Below are 16,881 nucleotides of genomic sequence, written 5' to 3'. Positions count from 1 at the left end.
AAACATCTGGGTGAAATAGATAAAAAGGTATCTTTTGCAAACAAAAGCGTTCAACTGTTCAACCTGCATCCAAAACTTGTGAAGAAATAACACTTATTGTGCTTTGCAAGAAATGATCTTTAAGAATTAGTTTTTGAGTATCGATTGTTGTACATGTTGGCTACAGATGACATGGCACTTTCTTATAGTCAACAGTTGGCTATACTATTAAGTAATATTAACCATGCCCTTATACACCTAGACGGAGGGATTAAATCAGGATGACTTGCAAGGGGGCAGAGGAGATGTAAGAAATGGTTCATCGTAAGTCTTTCACCAGTACTGTAGTAAAAATTCATACATGGAAGATTCTAGACTAAACCATAAATGGATACACTTTTATTCATGCACGATACTCCAATAGAGCAAGATCCTGCATGGAAGTCTCCACATGCTTAGACAGCGGATTACATTGAGCGAAGACTAATGATCAACATTTAACTTGATAATGCATATGTCCAGGTGAACCTCCTTGGAGTCCCCGTGCACCGCATCGGCGGGTAAAGGATGCCATGGGTTTTCCAAGTCCACATTAGCGGGACAGTCCCAGCTCCCCAAAGTCGAGGTCCGTTCGATGAGGCCGGTGTCGCCGCCCACGTGACCCGGAGGGGTAGTAACACTGACCACACACCCATACATCGGCCTAGTGTCAGTGTCAGCGTCAGCGGCATCGCCCCTGACGCACACTACAGAGACGGGGCGGTGGCCTGCACGAGCCCCACCGGTGCCCACAATCAAGAGGAAGACATTGTCGTCCTCCTCCGAGACTAGCAGGCGGCGGTGATCCTCCAGCGACTCTAGCATGGTGAACGGGTAGCACGTCTCGTACTTGATGTTCTCCGCCAAGGGTCAGTAGTGACCGATGCACGCATCCGTGAGGTGATGCACCATGTCCGTCGGCAAGCCCCAAAACGGCATCGGGCAGTAATAGCAGTAGACGAAGGGCTCCTTGGAGGCATCGACCAGGTCGTCCATGAAAGGGAGTGGTTGTAGGGGACATTGTGCCAGTTGAATATATGAGCAAGTTACTACGAGATTTAATCCGAATAAGCACAAAATAAATCATGATGGCTATAACAGAGATGAAACTAATCATGTGGACTAGCATACTAGTAGGATACATAGTAGAAACAAGAATTCTACCACGATTTCGAACAGGAAGGAGAAACACATACGGTGCAACGGGAGCAGCACCGTTGGCGTTGAGGTTGTCGCCCATGTCATTGAGGAAGAGGTTGCCGAGGTCGGGGAAGAAGTCGTCGTCGATGAAGTCGTGGCTGCCAGCAGTCGCGAGAGTGCGCTCCCCAAATGTCAACAGCTCCCGCCGAATGGAGCGCAGGAGGGAGTGGCTGTAGGGGACGTTGCGGCCGCCGAATGGAGCGCAGGAGTAGCACACGAAGTAGTAGATGGTGTCCTTACTAGTACTCCCTAGTCTCTATCTATCTACTAGCAAGATGCCCATGCGTTGCACGGAACAATTAGATGCATTTGTATGAGTAGTTTATCTTGTGGGAGAAAAGGATGAACGAGGGAAGGCCTTATTTGCAAATGTTGAGTGGCTGTGGGTATCTTTTTGCAAAATTTCCATTTTTCCTTCCTATCCGTCAGGTATAAATCGGACGGCTTATATTGCAGGATGGCAGGCACACCATTATCACCAACTCTGTTTTTTACTACTCTTATAAAAAGCAGAGTTGGTGATGATGGTATGCCTGCCATCTTGTAATATAGACCTTCCGATCTATATCTGACGGATAGAAAGCCAACTATGACAATTTTACAAAAGATACATGCACCTCTCTCCACATTTACAGATAAGGCCTTGCCTCATTCATCATTATCTCCCACAACCTCGTGCTCCTCCCTTAAGTCTCTATCTCTACTACTCTTCTTTGTTTTTTATAACAAATCAAATAGTGCTGTGCCGTCCGCTGCACGCCCGGCTGAACACGCCTCCTCGCCTCCATCATCACCAAGTGAGTCTTTTATAGGAGTAGGAGTAGAGAAAAAACTGAGTTGGTGATGATGGTGTGTCGTGCAATGCACGGGCATCTTGCTATTTTTTTGCATATAAGTCCAAACACCACGTAGACACAGTCTTTGAGCACGGTTCGTAGTCGTTCCACGATCGGGCATTGAAGTTTGTAGCTATTTTAGATTAGAATATACTACTCCTCCGGTGCTAGTAGTAGAGCAGAGTCCTACTCTACTACTCTACTCAAGCAAGTTGTCTAGCATCGATATGACCCTATGCTGCTGGTATGTGTCTCGTAAGTCAAGCAGTGTGATGTAGTCATCATCACCTGTCCACTTCCCGCGGCACATATTCGCTTCTCCATCTTTGTCCATACATAATCTCGTCCAATCTTCCATCCCCGCTAAGGCGCCTCCCCCCTCGTCTGAAACCCAAGCACTAACAATGGCAGAACCGAGGAGCGTCCGCCAAAAGAGTGGCTGGAATTCGCTCCCCACAAAGGTAATCAAGCTCATTGTTTCGCGTGTGGACAATCTCAGTACCATCCCGCTCCCCGCGTGCTCGTCGTGAAGGAAATATGCCCTAGAGGCAATAATAAAGTTATTATTTATCTCCTTATTTCATGATAAATGTTTATTATTCATGCTAGAATTCTATTAACCGGAAACATGATACATGTGTGAATACATAGACAAACATATAGTCACTAGTATGCCTCTACTTGACTAGCTCATTAATCAAAGATGGTTATGTTTCCTAACCATAGACATGTGTTGTCATTTGATTAATGGGATCACATCATTAGGAGAATGATGTGATTGACTTGACCCATTCTGTTAGCTTAGCACTTGATCGTTAACTATGTTGCTATTGCTTTCTTCATGACTTATACATGTTCCTGTAACTATGAGATTATGCAACTCCCGTTTACCGGAGGAACACTTTGGGTACTACCAAACGTCACAACGTAACTGGGTGATTATAAAGGAGTACTACAGGTGTCTCCAAAGGTATATGTTGGGTTGGCGTATTTCGAGATTAGATTTTGTCACTCCGATTGTCGGAGAGGTATCTCTGGGCCCTCTCGGTAATGCACATCACTATAAGCCTTGCAAGCATTGCAACTAATGAGTTAGTTGTGAGATGATGTATTACGTAACGAGTAAAGAGACTTGCCGGTAACGAGATTGAACTAGGTATTGGATACCGACGATCGAATCTCGGGCAAGTAACATACCGATGACAAAGGGAACAACGTATGTTGTTATGCGGTTTGACCGATAAAGATCTTCGTAGAATATGTGGGAGCCAATATGAGCATCCAGGTTCCGCTATTGGTTATTGACCGCGAATAGTTCTAGGTCATGTCTACATTGTTCTCGAACCCGTAGGGTCCGCACGCTTAAGGTTTCGATGACAGTTATATTATGAGTTTATGAGTTTTGATGTACCGAAGGAGTTCGGAGTCCCGGATGAGATCGGGGACATGACGAGGAGTCTCGAAATGGTGTGACACTCCAAAAATTTTTTTATTTGGTTTTCAGCAAAAACTTTGTGGTTTTTGAAAAGAGGCCATTTAAAATTTTCCAGAAAACCTTCCTCTTAAAAACTTCCTTTTCTTTGGCAAGGTTTTTATTTTTATTCAAGCTATGGTGTTTGATCTTTTGAAACTTCTTCTCTGTTGGTTCCCTCTCAAATTATTTTGGGGGTTTAATCTTTCTTTTAAAAAGAAACTCTATGAAAATTTGGGTTTTTCATATCTTGAAAACCACCCATGACTTTGTATTTTGCCCATGTGATAAAACCCCTCCAAAACCTCCCCTCCTTGTAATCAACCTAAGTTCTCTGTCCCAACTAATCCAAGCAAGTTTTGGATTTTATTATAATTATTTTTCCCCTCAAATCATTTCTGAAAATTATTTGGAGCCTGGGAGTTTTTCAAAGCAAGTACCCTTTTACATTTGAGTTTTGACCTCAAACCAACCCTCCTGGAAAGTCCTTTGTACCCACAACCCAGAACCATCTTGATCCACTCCTTCTCTTTTCAAATTTTTCAAAATTCAGTCTCTGCAAGTTTGGACCAGATTTGCCAAATTTGGTGAAATTCATACCTACACTTCTCCAAAAATTCCACCAAAAATCAGGCAGCCTACTGGAGCAATGAGTAGCCACTCCACCAAGTTTCAGCTCAAGGAAAAATACCCTGAGGCCAAATTCATTCTGTCGAACACCTTGCTTGCGCTGTTGCTATTCATTTTCAGGAATATTCAGTTTTCAGTCTCATTTTCGTCCGTCAGTTTCAATCACGCGTAGACAGTGCGCTTGGCACGTTGCACGCGGCTTCTTCTCCCTGGCCAGCACCCCCGCACGCGCGCTTGGCGTCTTCCCGGCGTCGGTGGCGCCCTTGGCCGCCCACGCTGGCGTGTCTTGCGGCGGCCGAACCCCCGTAGCAGCCGATAGGGGACGGAACGGCGGCTCCACACCGTTCGGCGCCGCCCAACGCCCCTCTGCTCTCCGCGTGGCCTCATGCATGCCAGCGCACGCCCGTGGCACCGTCGCCGTGGCCCGGCAAGCACGGAACGTGCTCACTGCCGCCGACGGGCCCGCGCCGCCCCGTTCTGTCGAACTCGCCCATAGCACCAAATCCCAGCCCGATTAGCACCTAAATGGAACCGGTGGACCTCAACGACGACGCACAACTCCCTAATCACCCCCGACCAAGCCCTGCGCCGCCGTAACCTTCACCGGAGATCCCCGTTCACGGCCACCGCCTTGGACCGCCTATAAAAAGGGCCCCCGAGCTCACCCTCGAGCACGCACCACCTCTACACCTCACCAAAGCCCCGCCAGGCCACTAGGAGGACCTCGAGGAGGTCTCCTCCCCCAGCTCCGGCCGCCCCGTTCCGCCTCGGCCTCCACCCCGATTCGCTCCGGTGAGGCCGTCTCCGGCGCCCAAACCCCGTCCGTTACCCCCTCTAGCTACCAGAAGACTAACCCCCTCCTCAATTTGGCCTTCGCAGCTCTCTCCGACGAGCTCCATCCATGCCCGAACCACCGTCCGCCGGAGTTGAGACCGCCGTCGACGTGGTGCTCCCCGGCGACCAACACCACCACCCACCGTTGCAGAAGGACACGGTGAGCACGTTGGTAACCTCCGATACCCTTACCTCGCCGTGGAACGCTGCCGGCGACCACCGCAGCCCTCGGGCGCCGACGAGCCTCGTCCCTCCCATTTGAAAGTTTAAACATGACAAGTGGGACCCGCTGTCAGCCTCTCTGTCCTTTCTAAACGAAGCGTTTTCTGAAAACGCCTTCTGCCAAATGCGCTTTCCCTTTGGGCTGGCGTAGTTTCTGCAGAAGCGTTTTCTGTTTTTATAAACTAGCCCCTGGAAACTTTCTGTTTCATTACAGATGAGTCCCTGGATTAAAACCCTTATAACTTTTAAACAGAAAGGTATTTTTGATTGATTCTTTTTCTGTTCTCTTTAAAATTTTGTCTAGTTTTTTATCAGGTTTATTTGAAAAATATTTGGAATACTTTTTGTGCACCCCTTGGTATTTACTATAGCGCATATATTTTCTTTATACCGTAGATACCGAAGGAGGTGACGGAGCCGCGAACTTCACCGAGCTAGGCTCCGACTACTCTGAACCAGGCAAGCATGTTTGAACTTTTGATATGATGAGTGTCTTGGCATGTTTTGCATTTAGTTAGTTTCATGGCATGTTGATGAGCATACCGAAGAACGTTATTTTATGCAATGTTGAGGTAAGTGAGTTCGATGATCCATAAGTGGATGGATGTGAGTATGAATGGCCATGTGTTGGCATGAGGATGGGTAAGATGGCAGTGTCGTATCATGCCAGTCTTATGCCAGACTATATGACTTCAGTGTCAAAACGTATCGGTCCAGTTCCTCTCATTTCCTTCCCTGTACTACCACATGTTTTCCGCAAGGAATATGGTTTAGTAAGTTGCAAACCGCTTTCCTGGTACACACCAAAAGGAGAGGCTGGGATGATGGTTCCATGGCCCTGGATTAAAGCCAGTCATCCGGTCAGGGGGCATGGGTGTTTCCGGTTGGGACCGAGAGGGGGGCACCCCTTAGAGCGCGCATATATAAATTTGATCCCATGCTATTCGAGATTGTGATCTCCCCGTCTCAAAAGTTTTTCTTGGACGATGTATAGGGTGAGTCATGGCATCGAGAGGTAGGATGGGTGTGTACTGGATAGCTGTGTTTTCTTCCGAAAAACCGTAAACGGAACTAGTCCTTCGTGACTACGTAAATCCGTTGGCTGTGGGAAATTTTTTGTACAAACTCTGCAGAGTCATACGTCCCTTGAATCATCTATTCCACGTCCAAATTTGTATTATCTTGTCCTAACAGTATCAGTTTGATGACAGAGACTCCAGTGAATCCCATGAGTGCTAAGTCCGGTTAAATGTTATTCTTGTGGGTGGACTAACCTGTTTATTATCATGAATTGAATATTTATTATGAGTATTATTTACTTGTGAATAAAGCCCTTTCTGTGATGTCGCCCCGACGTCCGACTGTGGCATTTCTTTTAAAGCCCTTTCTGTGATGTCGCCCCGACGTCCGACTGTGGCATTTCTTTTAAAGCCCTTTCTGTGATGTCGCCCCGACGTCCGACTGTGGCATTTCTTTTAAAGCCCTTTATGTGGTGTCGCTAAGACGCCCGACTGTGGCATGTTTTTCTCCTTTATTTATTTGTTCACCTTTCGAGGCGTCGCTTCAGACACCCGATCGGTTTCCATTTATATTTCTGTCGGGATTTCAGGTGGACTACCGCCGATTCCCTCTTTGCTTACCTTGCCTGCTAATACTTTAAATGTACATTGGTGAATTAATCATGACGCAGTCATGCATGCATTTGTTATATCTTACGTCCGAACTGTCTTGCGAGTACTTTCAAAGTACTCACTGGCTTGTTGATTTGGCCAGATGCTGACGAAGGCGATCTCATGGATGAAGAGTTCGATAGCGAGTCCGACGCCTAGAGGAATCCCAGTCAGTCTCGTGCGACCCTGGATTTGGTCACTGTATTATATCCGCTTCCGCAACCCGAATAAATTTATCGAGCCTCACCTCGACGCTCGATGAGATGCCAGTTTGAGAGTCGTGTTATCACACTCCCCACTGTGTTATTCCACCATCACTTTATCCTCGAGTCAGTAGTATGCCACCACACCATTGTGTTATATCCGCCATTATGTATAATTATTGGCGCGCTTGTAATAATTTGTTGAGCAGCCCTAGCTCAACCCTGTAATATATCCTATGCTACTGGCTTATTGTATCAAGAATTTGTCTACCAGTGAGGAGGATTTCTCTCATACTGGACTCAAAAGATTGGTTTCTCAATAAATATTTTTATTGGAAAACCGGTCGTGACAAGCTTGGTACCAGAGCCAGGCTGACTGTAGGAAGCCACTAGGTGCGATCGCTAATTGGTTATTAGCATGATAGAGCTAATTTATATTTTTGCAATTGTAGTCATTTTCTGACTGTCAGCATAAATTTATGATCTGACCATTCAGAATTTTTGCTTACCTTTGTAGATGGCCGACAACAGCTGCGAGTCTCAGACCTTCGCCAACGTGCCCGATGGGTTCGTCAAGCTTCTCTCCTTCATCGTTCAGGTCGTGATGGGGCCGTCTGTGCGCCCAGTCTTCACACTCTACCAGCACAAGGTCAACGACAGTCTGACCATGCACCAGGCCACGGTGCAATTCAGGGGAGGGCGTGGTGAGTTACACCGCTTCCGGTTCGTGGGAAGAGCCATGCCTACGGAGAGGCATGCTATGCAGATGGCAGCCCGTGAGGCGATAGCTCGCCTCAGGGATGTCCTTCCCGCGATGAAGACTCCTCGCTACCACTATCTTCCATGCCATGTGCCTTACACCTGTCACTACGCATTCTCCTGCCCCAGAGGAGAACGAGATGAGGCTTTTGAGATGCTTATTGAGTATCTCCGGGCTTTGGAGGCAGCCTTCGACAACCTGGTGGACGACTTCGTAGCTGCCCGCATGGACTCAGTCCATGGCTGTGCTGCCAACAGGAGGGAGCTCCTGCCCGCCGCACCGCCACTGACTTTTGTCTCGTCATCGGCATCTTATGCACCTACTCGTCGCCTGCCTACCACCGAAGATTTCAACCAGGCCATTGCGCCCACTCCAGCGTGCACTGCACCACTCGTTGTGCCTACTCCTATTCGTGTTGCTCCGCCCCTGGCACCCGCTCCATCTACCCGACGCAGCCCTTCACGTCTGGAGCCTATTAGTGAGGAGGAGGTCGAGTCCCCAGCCTCACTGCGCCTCACCCTTGGCAGGGCCAAGGAGATCGTCAACATTTCCGGCTGAGTGCGCTTGCCCGTCATGCGATGTACCCCTTTGTAAGATATGTACATAGGTTGTGAGGAGTAGCCTGTTTGCGCATCATGTAGGAACTGGAGAAGTGCACTAGCCTAAATAACATGTCAGGATTACGTACGCATATCCTGAGTGATGTATTGTATAATTATCGCCCGCGTGTAAGATATGTAATGAGCAGTCCTTCTCCGTGCGCAATTCGATTTGTTTTCTTAAGTGATCTTGGTCATTTAAATTATTTGCCATCCTTGTGCAATTTTGGATTTGTTTTTGCGACCATCTTCGCTTTTCTTATGAGTTTTACAAAATATATCCCCAGAGTGAAAAATGTCTCGTCCTTGGACTCGCTCCATGCCTACTCCGCCAGAGGGAGATTATGACACTCAACCAGGCAACAATTTCACACAAGGGCAGTCGAGTCAACAGAACAGTGAAACGGCACTTTCCCAAATGTGCCACCTTTATGAACAGAGTCAGCAACAACATCATGAAATGATGAACCAAGTCATCAACATGGGGAATCACCATGGACAGTATCAACAGCAATCCAAGTTATCTGAGCTTCAGAAGACACGTCCCCAAACATTTTCTCACACTGACAAACCTCTTGAAGCCGAGGACTGGCTTCGAGATATGGAGAGGAAATTAATTATTGCAAAATGTTCAGACCCCGAAAAGGTATTGTATGCTCCGCACTATCTCACAGGAGCAGCCGCATCGTGGTGGGAGAATTTTCTGCACATGCATCCCAACGAAAATGACATATCCTGGGATGATTTCAAGGAAGGTTTCCGTGGTGCACACATTCCTAAGAGTATTATGAAAATCAAGAAGAGAGAGTTCGATGACCTCAAACAAAGGAACATGACAGTGTCAGATTACAACAGTCAATTTACTCTATTGTCCCGCTACGCCAATGAAGAGCGTATGACTGAAATCAAGAAGATGGAGAAATTCCTTGACGGTCTGGCTCCCGCGCTTAAATGCCAACTGGTCGTGCACACTTTTCCTGATTTTAAAACACTGGTGGACAAAGCCATTACTCTGGAAAATGAGAGAAACAGTCTAGAAGATATCCGCAAGCGAAAAAGGGACCAGACTAACCATGCTCGCAATCACCGAGGCAGGACAGATTTTCAAAAGGGTGGGACACACAAATCCTCATCCAATGTCTCACGCCCAATCAAGAATTTTCATGCAAGGGACAAGGAATTCACCTATCGCCCCAGCGTTACTTGTTACGCTTGTGGAGAAGAAGGGCACTATGCCAAACAGTGCCCCAAGCCAAGGAACTCAACCCCAAAGCCGAACAACGGCGGCAATAATTCAGCGCCCAAGCGAAACAATTTCAATCCCAACAATAACCACAGGAAGGGTCATCTGAACCACGTAACCAAAGAGGAGGCACAAAATGCTCCGGATATCGTACTCGGTACGTTTCCTGTCAACACAATACCTGCAATGGTTTTGTTTGATTCTGGAGCTTCTCACTCTTTCATTTCGAAAAGTTTTGCTTTGCAAAATAATTTTTCGATGCTTCCTTTGGAGAAATCCATAATCATCAAGTCCCCTGGGATTCAGCAAGTTACTCAGAATTACTGTCAGAATGTGGTCATTAAGTTCGAAAGTTTGGAGTTTCACGCAAATCTTATTGTATTGGAAAATAAGGGACTGGATGTCATCCTAGGGATGGATTGGCTAACCACCAACAAGGGGTTTATTGACTGTTTCAACAGGACCGTAATTCTCACACACCACCAAGGGAAGACCATAAGAGTATCAGCCAAGGAAGGAAAAATACCCCGGCAACCGAGATTAAATAAGGTGGACGTTTCTGAGCTAAACAAGGTTCCAGTAGTGTGTGAATTTCCAGATGTATTCCCTGAAGAGCTACCAGGCATGCCACCAGACCGAGAGATAGAATTCAGCATTGAGCTCGCACCAGGAACCACCCCCATATACAAGAAACCGTACCGAATGGCACCATCCGAATTAGTTGAGTTGAAGAAACAAATAAAGGAATTGCTAGACAAAGGATACATTCGAGCCAGCTCCTCACCTTGGGGATCACCAATTTTATTTGCCAAAAAGAAGGATGGAACGCTGAGATTGTGTATTGACTATCGAGCACTTGACATGGTCACAGTCAAAAACAAATACCCGATGCCAAGGATAAAAGATTTGTTTGATCAACTCGCTCAGGCCAAGGTATTCTCAAAAATTGACTTAAGGTCAGGATACCATCAATTGAAGGTACGAACGGAAGATATCCCCAAAACAGCCTTCACCTCCAGATATGGACTGTACGAGTTCACAGTGATGCCATTTGGATTAACTAACGCCCCAGCATATTTTGTTCACCTCATGAACAAAGTATTTATGAAGTTTATGGACAAGTTTGTCGTGGTATTCATCGACAATATTCTGGTATACTCCAAGACACCAGAAGAGCACGCAGAACATCTCAGGATTGTGCTAGGAGAGCTCAGAAAACACCAATTGTATGCCAAGTTCAGCAAGTGCGAATTTTGGCTAAGACAAGTAGGCTTTCTAGGCCACGTACTGACCCAAGACGGTATCGCAGTGGACCCAGAGAAAGTCAAGGCCATACTTGGCTGGAAGTCACCAGCCAGCGTAACAGACATATGGAGTTTCTTGGGAATGGCAGGATATTACCGCAGATTTATTGAAGGTTTCTCCACCATAGCCAAGCCTATGACACAGTTGCTCAAGAAAGATAGGAAGTTTGAATGGACAGAAGCCTGCGAGAAAAGTTTCCAAGAGCTAAAGTGGAAGTTAACGACAGCACCGGTATTAATTGTACCCGACATACACAAGAATTTTGAAGTATATTGTGACGCGTCCAGAAAGGGTCTCGGATGCGTGTTGATGCAGGAAGGCAAGGTTGTCGCCTACGCTTCAAAGCAACTTCGCAAGCATGAGGAAAATTATCCCACTCATGACTTAGAAATGGCAGCAGTTATTAATGCACTCAAGGAATGGAGGCATTTCTTACTTGGGAATCGATGTGAAATATATACGGATCACAAAAGTCTCAAATATATTTTCACACAGCCAGAACTAAACTTACGGCAACGACGTTGGTTGGAGTTGGTAAAGGATTATGATGTTGGTATCCATTACCATCCAGGGAAAGCAAATGTAGTGGCCGATGCCCTTAGTTGGAACCCCAGCTCCGACGAAAACAATCTGCACAGCTTGAGGCCCGAATTCCAACAAGAATTTGCCAAGCTCAACTTGATAATGGTAGCAGAAGGCACCATATCAAACTTGGAAATACAACCCGACCTTGTGGGGAAAATTAAAGGAGCTCAGCCCGGTCACACCAGCATCGAAGGCATCAAAATAAAGTTGAGTATGGGCAAGGCCTCGAAATTCGTCATAGACAATGAAGGAATATTATGGTACGGAAAAAGGCTCTGCGTGCCAAACATAGAAGACCTTAAACATCAAATTTTAGCTGAAGCCCACACCGCCCCGTACTCGATCCACCCTGGAGGAACCAAAATGTATAAAGATATTCAGGAAAGATTTTGGTGGCACGGTATGAAGACGGACATAGCCACCTTCATTGCATGTTGCGACTCATGACAACGCATAAAAGCTGAGCATCAGAGACCAGCCGGACTACTGCAACCGAACAAAATACCTGAGTGGAAATGGGATGAAATAGGGATGGATTTTATTGTCGGACTACCTCGGTCACGACACGGGAATGATGCCATATGGGTCATCACCGATAGATTAACCAAGGTGGCACATTTCATTCCAGTGAAGACAACCTACAACACTCAGAAGCTTGCCAGGATTTATCTCTCCCGTATAGTTTGTCTGCATGGAGTCCCGAAGACTATAATATCCGACAGAGGCACTCAATTTGTCTCGAGATTCTGGGATCATTTACAACAGGCTCTGGGAACTCAATTGGCCTTCAGCACAGCCTATCATCCCCAGACTGATGGACAGACTGAACGCGTAAACCAGGTTTTAGAAGACATGCTGAGAGCATGTGTCTTCACCTATGGAACCAGTTGGGAAGAAAGCCAGCCATATGCCGAGTTCGCATACAACAACAGTTACCAGGCCAGCCTGCAAATGGCACCTTTTGAAGCCCTACACGGACGGAGATGTCGTACCCCGCTAAATTGTTCAGAGACCGGAGACAGTCGTATCTTCGGCCCAGATGTGCTCAAAGAAGCCGAGGAAAAAGTCAAGCTAATCAGGGACCGACTCAAGACCGCTCAAAGCCGACAGAAGAGTTATTACGATCAGAAACATCGTGGGGTCAATTTTGAACCCGGTGAATTTGTGTACCTACGAGTATCACCTATGAGGGGACTGCAACGGTTTAAGATTAAAGGGAAGTTAGCACCAAGATTCATTGGACCATTCTGCATCGTGGCACGAAGAGGCACTGTAGCCTACCAGCTAGACTTACCCGAAGACTTGTCCGACATTCACGACGTGTTCCACGTCTCTCAATTAAGGAAGTGCGTAAGCAAACCAGAGAAACAAGTATCCCATGAGAACATTGGCGTGCAGCCAGACCTCACTTATCGGGAACGCCCAGTAAAAATATTAGAGGAGTCTGAAAGGAGAACCCGACAAAAGAACATCAGATTTTTCAGAGTTCAATGGAGCAACCACACCGAAAGCGAAGCAACTTGGGAAAGAGAGGATTTTCTTCGGACAGAACATCCATACTTATTTAAGGATCAACTGGAATCTCGGGGACGAGATTTTTCCTAAGGGGGTAGGTGTTGTGACACTCCAAATTTTTTTATTTGGTTTTCAGCAAAAACTTTGTGGTTTTTGAAAAGAGGCCATTTAAAATTTTCCAGAAAACCATCCTCTTAAAAACTTCCTTTTCTTTGGCAAGGTTTTTATTTTTATTCAAGCTATGGTGTTTGATCTTTTGAAACTTCTTCTCTGTTGGTTCCCTCTCAAATTATTTTGGGAGTTTAATCTTTTCTTTTAAAAAGAAAATCTATGAAAATTTGGGTTTTTCATATCTTGAAAACCACCCATGACTTTGTATTTTGCCCATGTGATAAAACCCCTCCAAAACCTCCCCTCCTCCTTGTAATCAACCTAAGTTCTCTGTCCCAACTAATCCAAGCAAGTTTTGTATTTTATTGTAATTATTTTTCCCCTCAAATCATTTCTGAAAATTATTTGGAGCCTGAGAGTTTTTCAAAGCAAGTACCCTTTTACATTTGAGTTTTGACCTCAAACCAACCCTCCTGGAAAGTCCTTTGTACCCACAACCCATAACCATCTTGATCCACTCCTTCTCTTTTCAAATTTTTCAAAATTCAGTCTCTGCAAGTTTGGACCAGATTTGCCAAATTTGGTGAAATTCATACCTACACTTCTCCAAAAATTCCACCAAAAATCAGGCAGCCTACTGGATCAATGAGTAGCCACTCCACCAAGTTTCAGCTCAAGGAAAAATACCCTGAGGCCAAATTCATTCTGTCGAACACCTTGCTTGCGCTGTTGCTGTTCATTTTCAGGAATATTCAGTTTTCAGTGTCGCTTTCGTCCGTCAGTTTCAATCACGCGTAGACAGTGCGCTTGGCGCGTTACACGCGGCTTATTCTCCCTGGCCAGCACCCCCACACGCGCGCTTGGCGTCTTCCCGGCGTCGGTGGCGCCCTTGGCCGCCCGCGCCGGCCTGTCTTGCGGCGGCCGAACCCCCGTAGCAGCCGACAGGGGACGGAACGGCGGCTCAACGCCGTTCGGCGCCGCCCAACGCCCCTCTGCTCTCCGCGTGGCCTCATGCATGCCAGCGCACGCCCGTGGCACTGTCGCCGTGGCCCGGCAAGCACGGAACGTGCTCACTGCCGCCGACGGGCCCGCGCCGCCCCGTTCTGTCGAACTCGCCCATAGCACCAAATCCCAGCCCGATTAGCACCTAAATGGAACCGGTGGACCTCAACGACGACGCACAACTCCCTAATCACCCCCGACCAAGCCCTGCGCCACCGTAACCTTCACCGGAGATCCCCGTTCACGGCCACCGCCTCGGACCGCCTATAAAAAGGGCCCCCGAGCTCACCCTCGAGCACGCACCACCTCTACACCTCACCAAAGCCCCGCCAGGCCACTAGGAGGACCTCGAGGAGGTCTCCTCCCCCAGCTCCGGCCGCCCCGTTCCGCCTCGGCCTCCACCCCGATTCGCTCCGGTGAGGCCGTCTCCGGCGCCCAAACCCCGTCCGTTACCCCCTCTAGCTACCAGAAGACTAACCCCCTCCTCAATTTGGCCTTTGCAGCTCTCTCCGACGAGCTCCATCCACGCCCGAACTACCGTCCGCCGGAGTTGAGACCGCCGTCGATGTGGTGCTCCCCGGCGACCAACACCACCACCCACCGTTGCGGAAGGACACGGTGAGCACGTTGGTAACCTCCGATACCCTTACCTCGCCGTGGATCGCCGCCGGCGACCACCGCAGCCCACGGGCGCCGACGAGCCTCGTCCCTCCCATTTGAAAGTTTAAACATGACAAGTGGGACCCGCTGTCAGCCTCTCTGTCCTTTCTAAACAAAGCGTTTTCTGAAAACGCCTTCTGCCAAATGCGCTTTCCCTTTGGGCTGGCGTAGTTTCTGCCGAAGCGTTTTCTGTTTTTATAAACTAGCCCCTGGAAACTTTCTGTTTCATTACAGATGAGTCCCTGGATTAAAACCCTTATAACGTTTAAACAGAAAGGTATTTTTGATTGATTCTTTTTCTGTTCTCTTTAAAATTTTGTCTAGTTTTTTATCAGATTTATTTGAAAAATATTTGGAATACGTTTTGTGCACCCCTTGGTATTTACGATAGCGCATATATTTTCTTTATAACGTAGATACCGAAGGAGGTGACGGAGCCGCGAACTTCACCGAGCTAGGCTCCGACTACTCTGAACCAGGAAAGCATGTTTGAACTTTTGATATGATGAGTGTCTTGGCATGTTTTGCATTTAGTTAGTTTCATGGCATGTTGATGAGCATACGGAAGAACGTTATTTTATGCAATGTTGAGGTAAGTGAGTTCGATGATCCATAAGTGGATGGATGTGAGTATGAATGGCCATGTGTTGGCATGAGGATGGGTAAGATGGCAGTGTTGTAGCATGCCAGTCTTATGCCAGACTATATGACTTCAGTATTAAACCGTATCGGTCCAGTTCCTCTCATTTCCTTCCCTGTACTACCACATGTTTTCCGCAAGGAATATGGTTTAGTAAGTTGCAAACCGCTTTCCTGGTACACACCAAAAGGAGAGGCCGGGATGATGGTTCCATGGCCCTGGATTAAAGCCAGTCATCCGGTCAGGGGGCATGGGTGTTTCCGGTTGGGACCGAGAGGGGGGCACCCCTTAGAGCGCGCGTATATAAATTTGATCCCATCCTATTCGAGATTGTGATCTCCCCGTCTCAAAAGTTTTTCTTGGACGATGTATAGGGTGAGTCCTGGCATCAAGAGGTAGGATGGGTGTGTACTGGATAGCTGTGTTTTCTTCCGAAAAACCGTAAACGGAACTAGTCCTTCGTGACTACGGAAATCCGTTGGCTGTGGAAAAATTTTTGTACAAACTCTGCAGAGTCATACATTCCTTGAATCATCTATCCCATGCCCAAATTCGTATTATCTTGTCCTAACAGTATCAGTTTGATGACAGAGACTCCGGTGAATCCCATGAGTGCTAAGTCCGGTTAAATGTTATTCCTGTGGGTGGACTAACCTGTTTATTATCATGAATTGAATATTTATTATGAGTATTATTTACTTGTGAATAAAGCCCTTTCTGTGATGTCGCCCCGACGTCCGACTGTGGCATTTCTTTTAAAGCCCTTTCTGTGATGTCGCCCCGACGTCCGACTGTGGCATTTCTTTTAAAGCCCTTTCTGTGATGTCACCCCGACGTCCGACTGTGGCATTTCTTTTAAAGCCCTTTCTGTGATGTCGCCCCGACGTCCGACTGTGGCATTTCTTTTAAAGCCCTTTATGTGGTGTCGCTAAGACGCCCGACTGTGGCATGTTTTTTCTCCTTTATTTATTTGTTCACCTTTCGAGGCGTCGCTTCAGACACCCGATCGGTTTCCATTTATATTTCTGTCGGGATTTCAGGTGGACTACCGCCGATTCCCTCTTTGCTTACCTTTCCTGCTAATACTTTAAATGTACATTGGTGAATTAATCATGACGCAGTCATGCATGCATTTGTTATATCTTACGTCCGAACTGTCTTGCGAGTACTTTCAAAGTACTCGCTGGCTTGTTGATTTGGCCAGATGCTGACGAAGGCGATCTCGTGGATGAAGAGTTCGATAGCGAGTCTGACGCCTAGAGGAATCCCAGTCAGTCTCGTGCGACCCTGGATTTGGTCACTGTATTATATCCGCTTCCGCAACCCGAATAAATTTATCGAGCCTCACCTCGACGCTCGATGAGATGCCAGTTTGAG

Source organism: Triticum aestivum, chromosome 1B, assembly GCF_018294505.1.
Source record: "Triticum aestivum cultivar Chinese Spring chromosome 1B, IWGSC CS RefSeq v2.1, whole genome shotgun sequence".
Lineage (NCBI taxonomy): Eukaryota > Viridiplantae > Streptophyta > Magnoliopsida > Poales > Poaceae > Triticum > Triticum aestivum.
The sequence above is the reverse complement of the archived record's forward strand: the minus strand, read 5'-3'. Positions refer to the sequence as shown.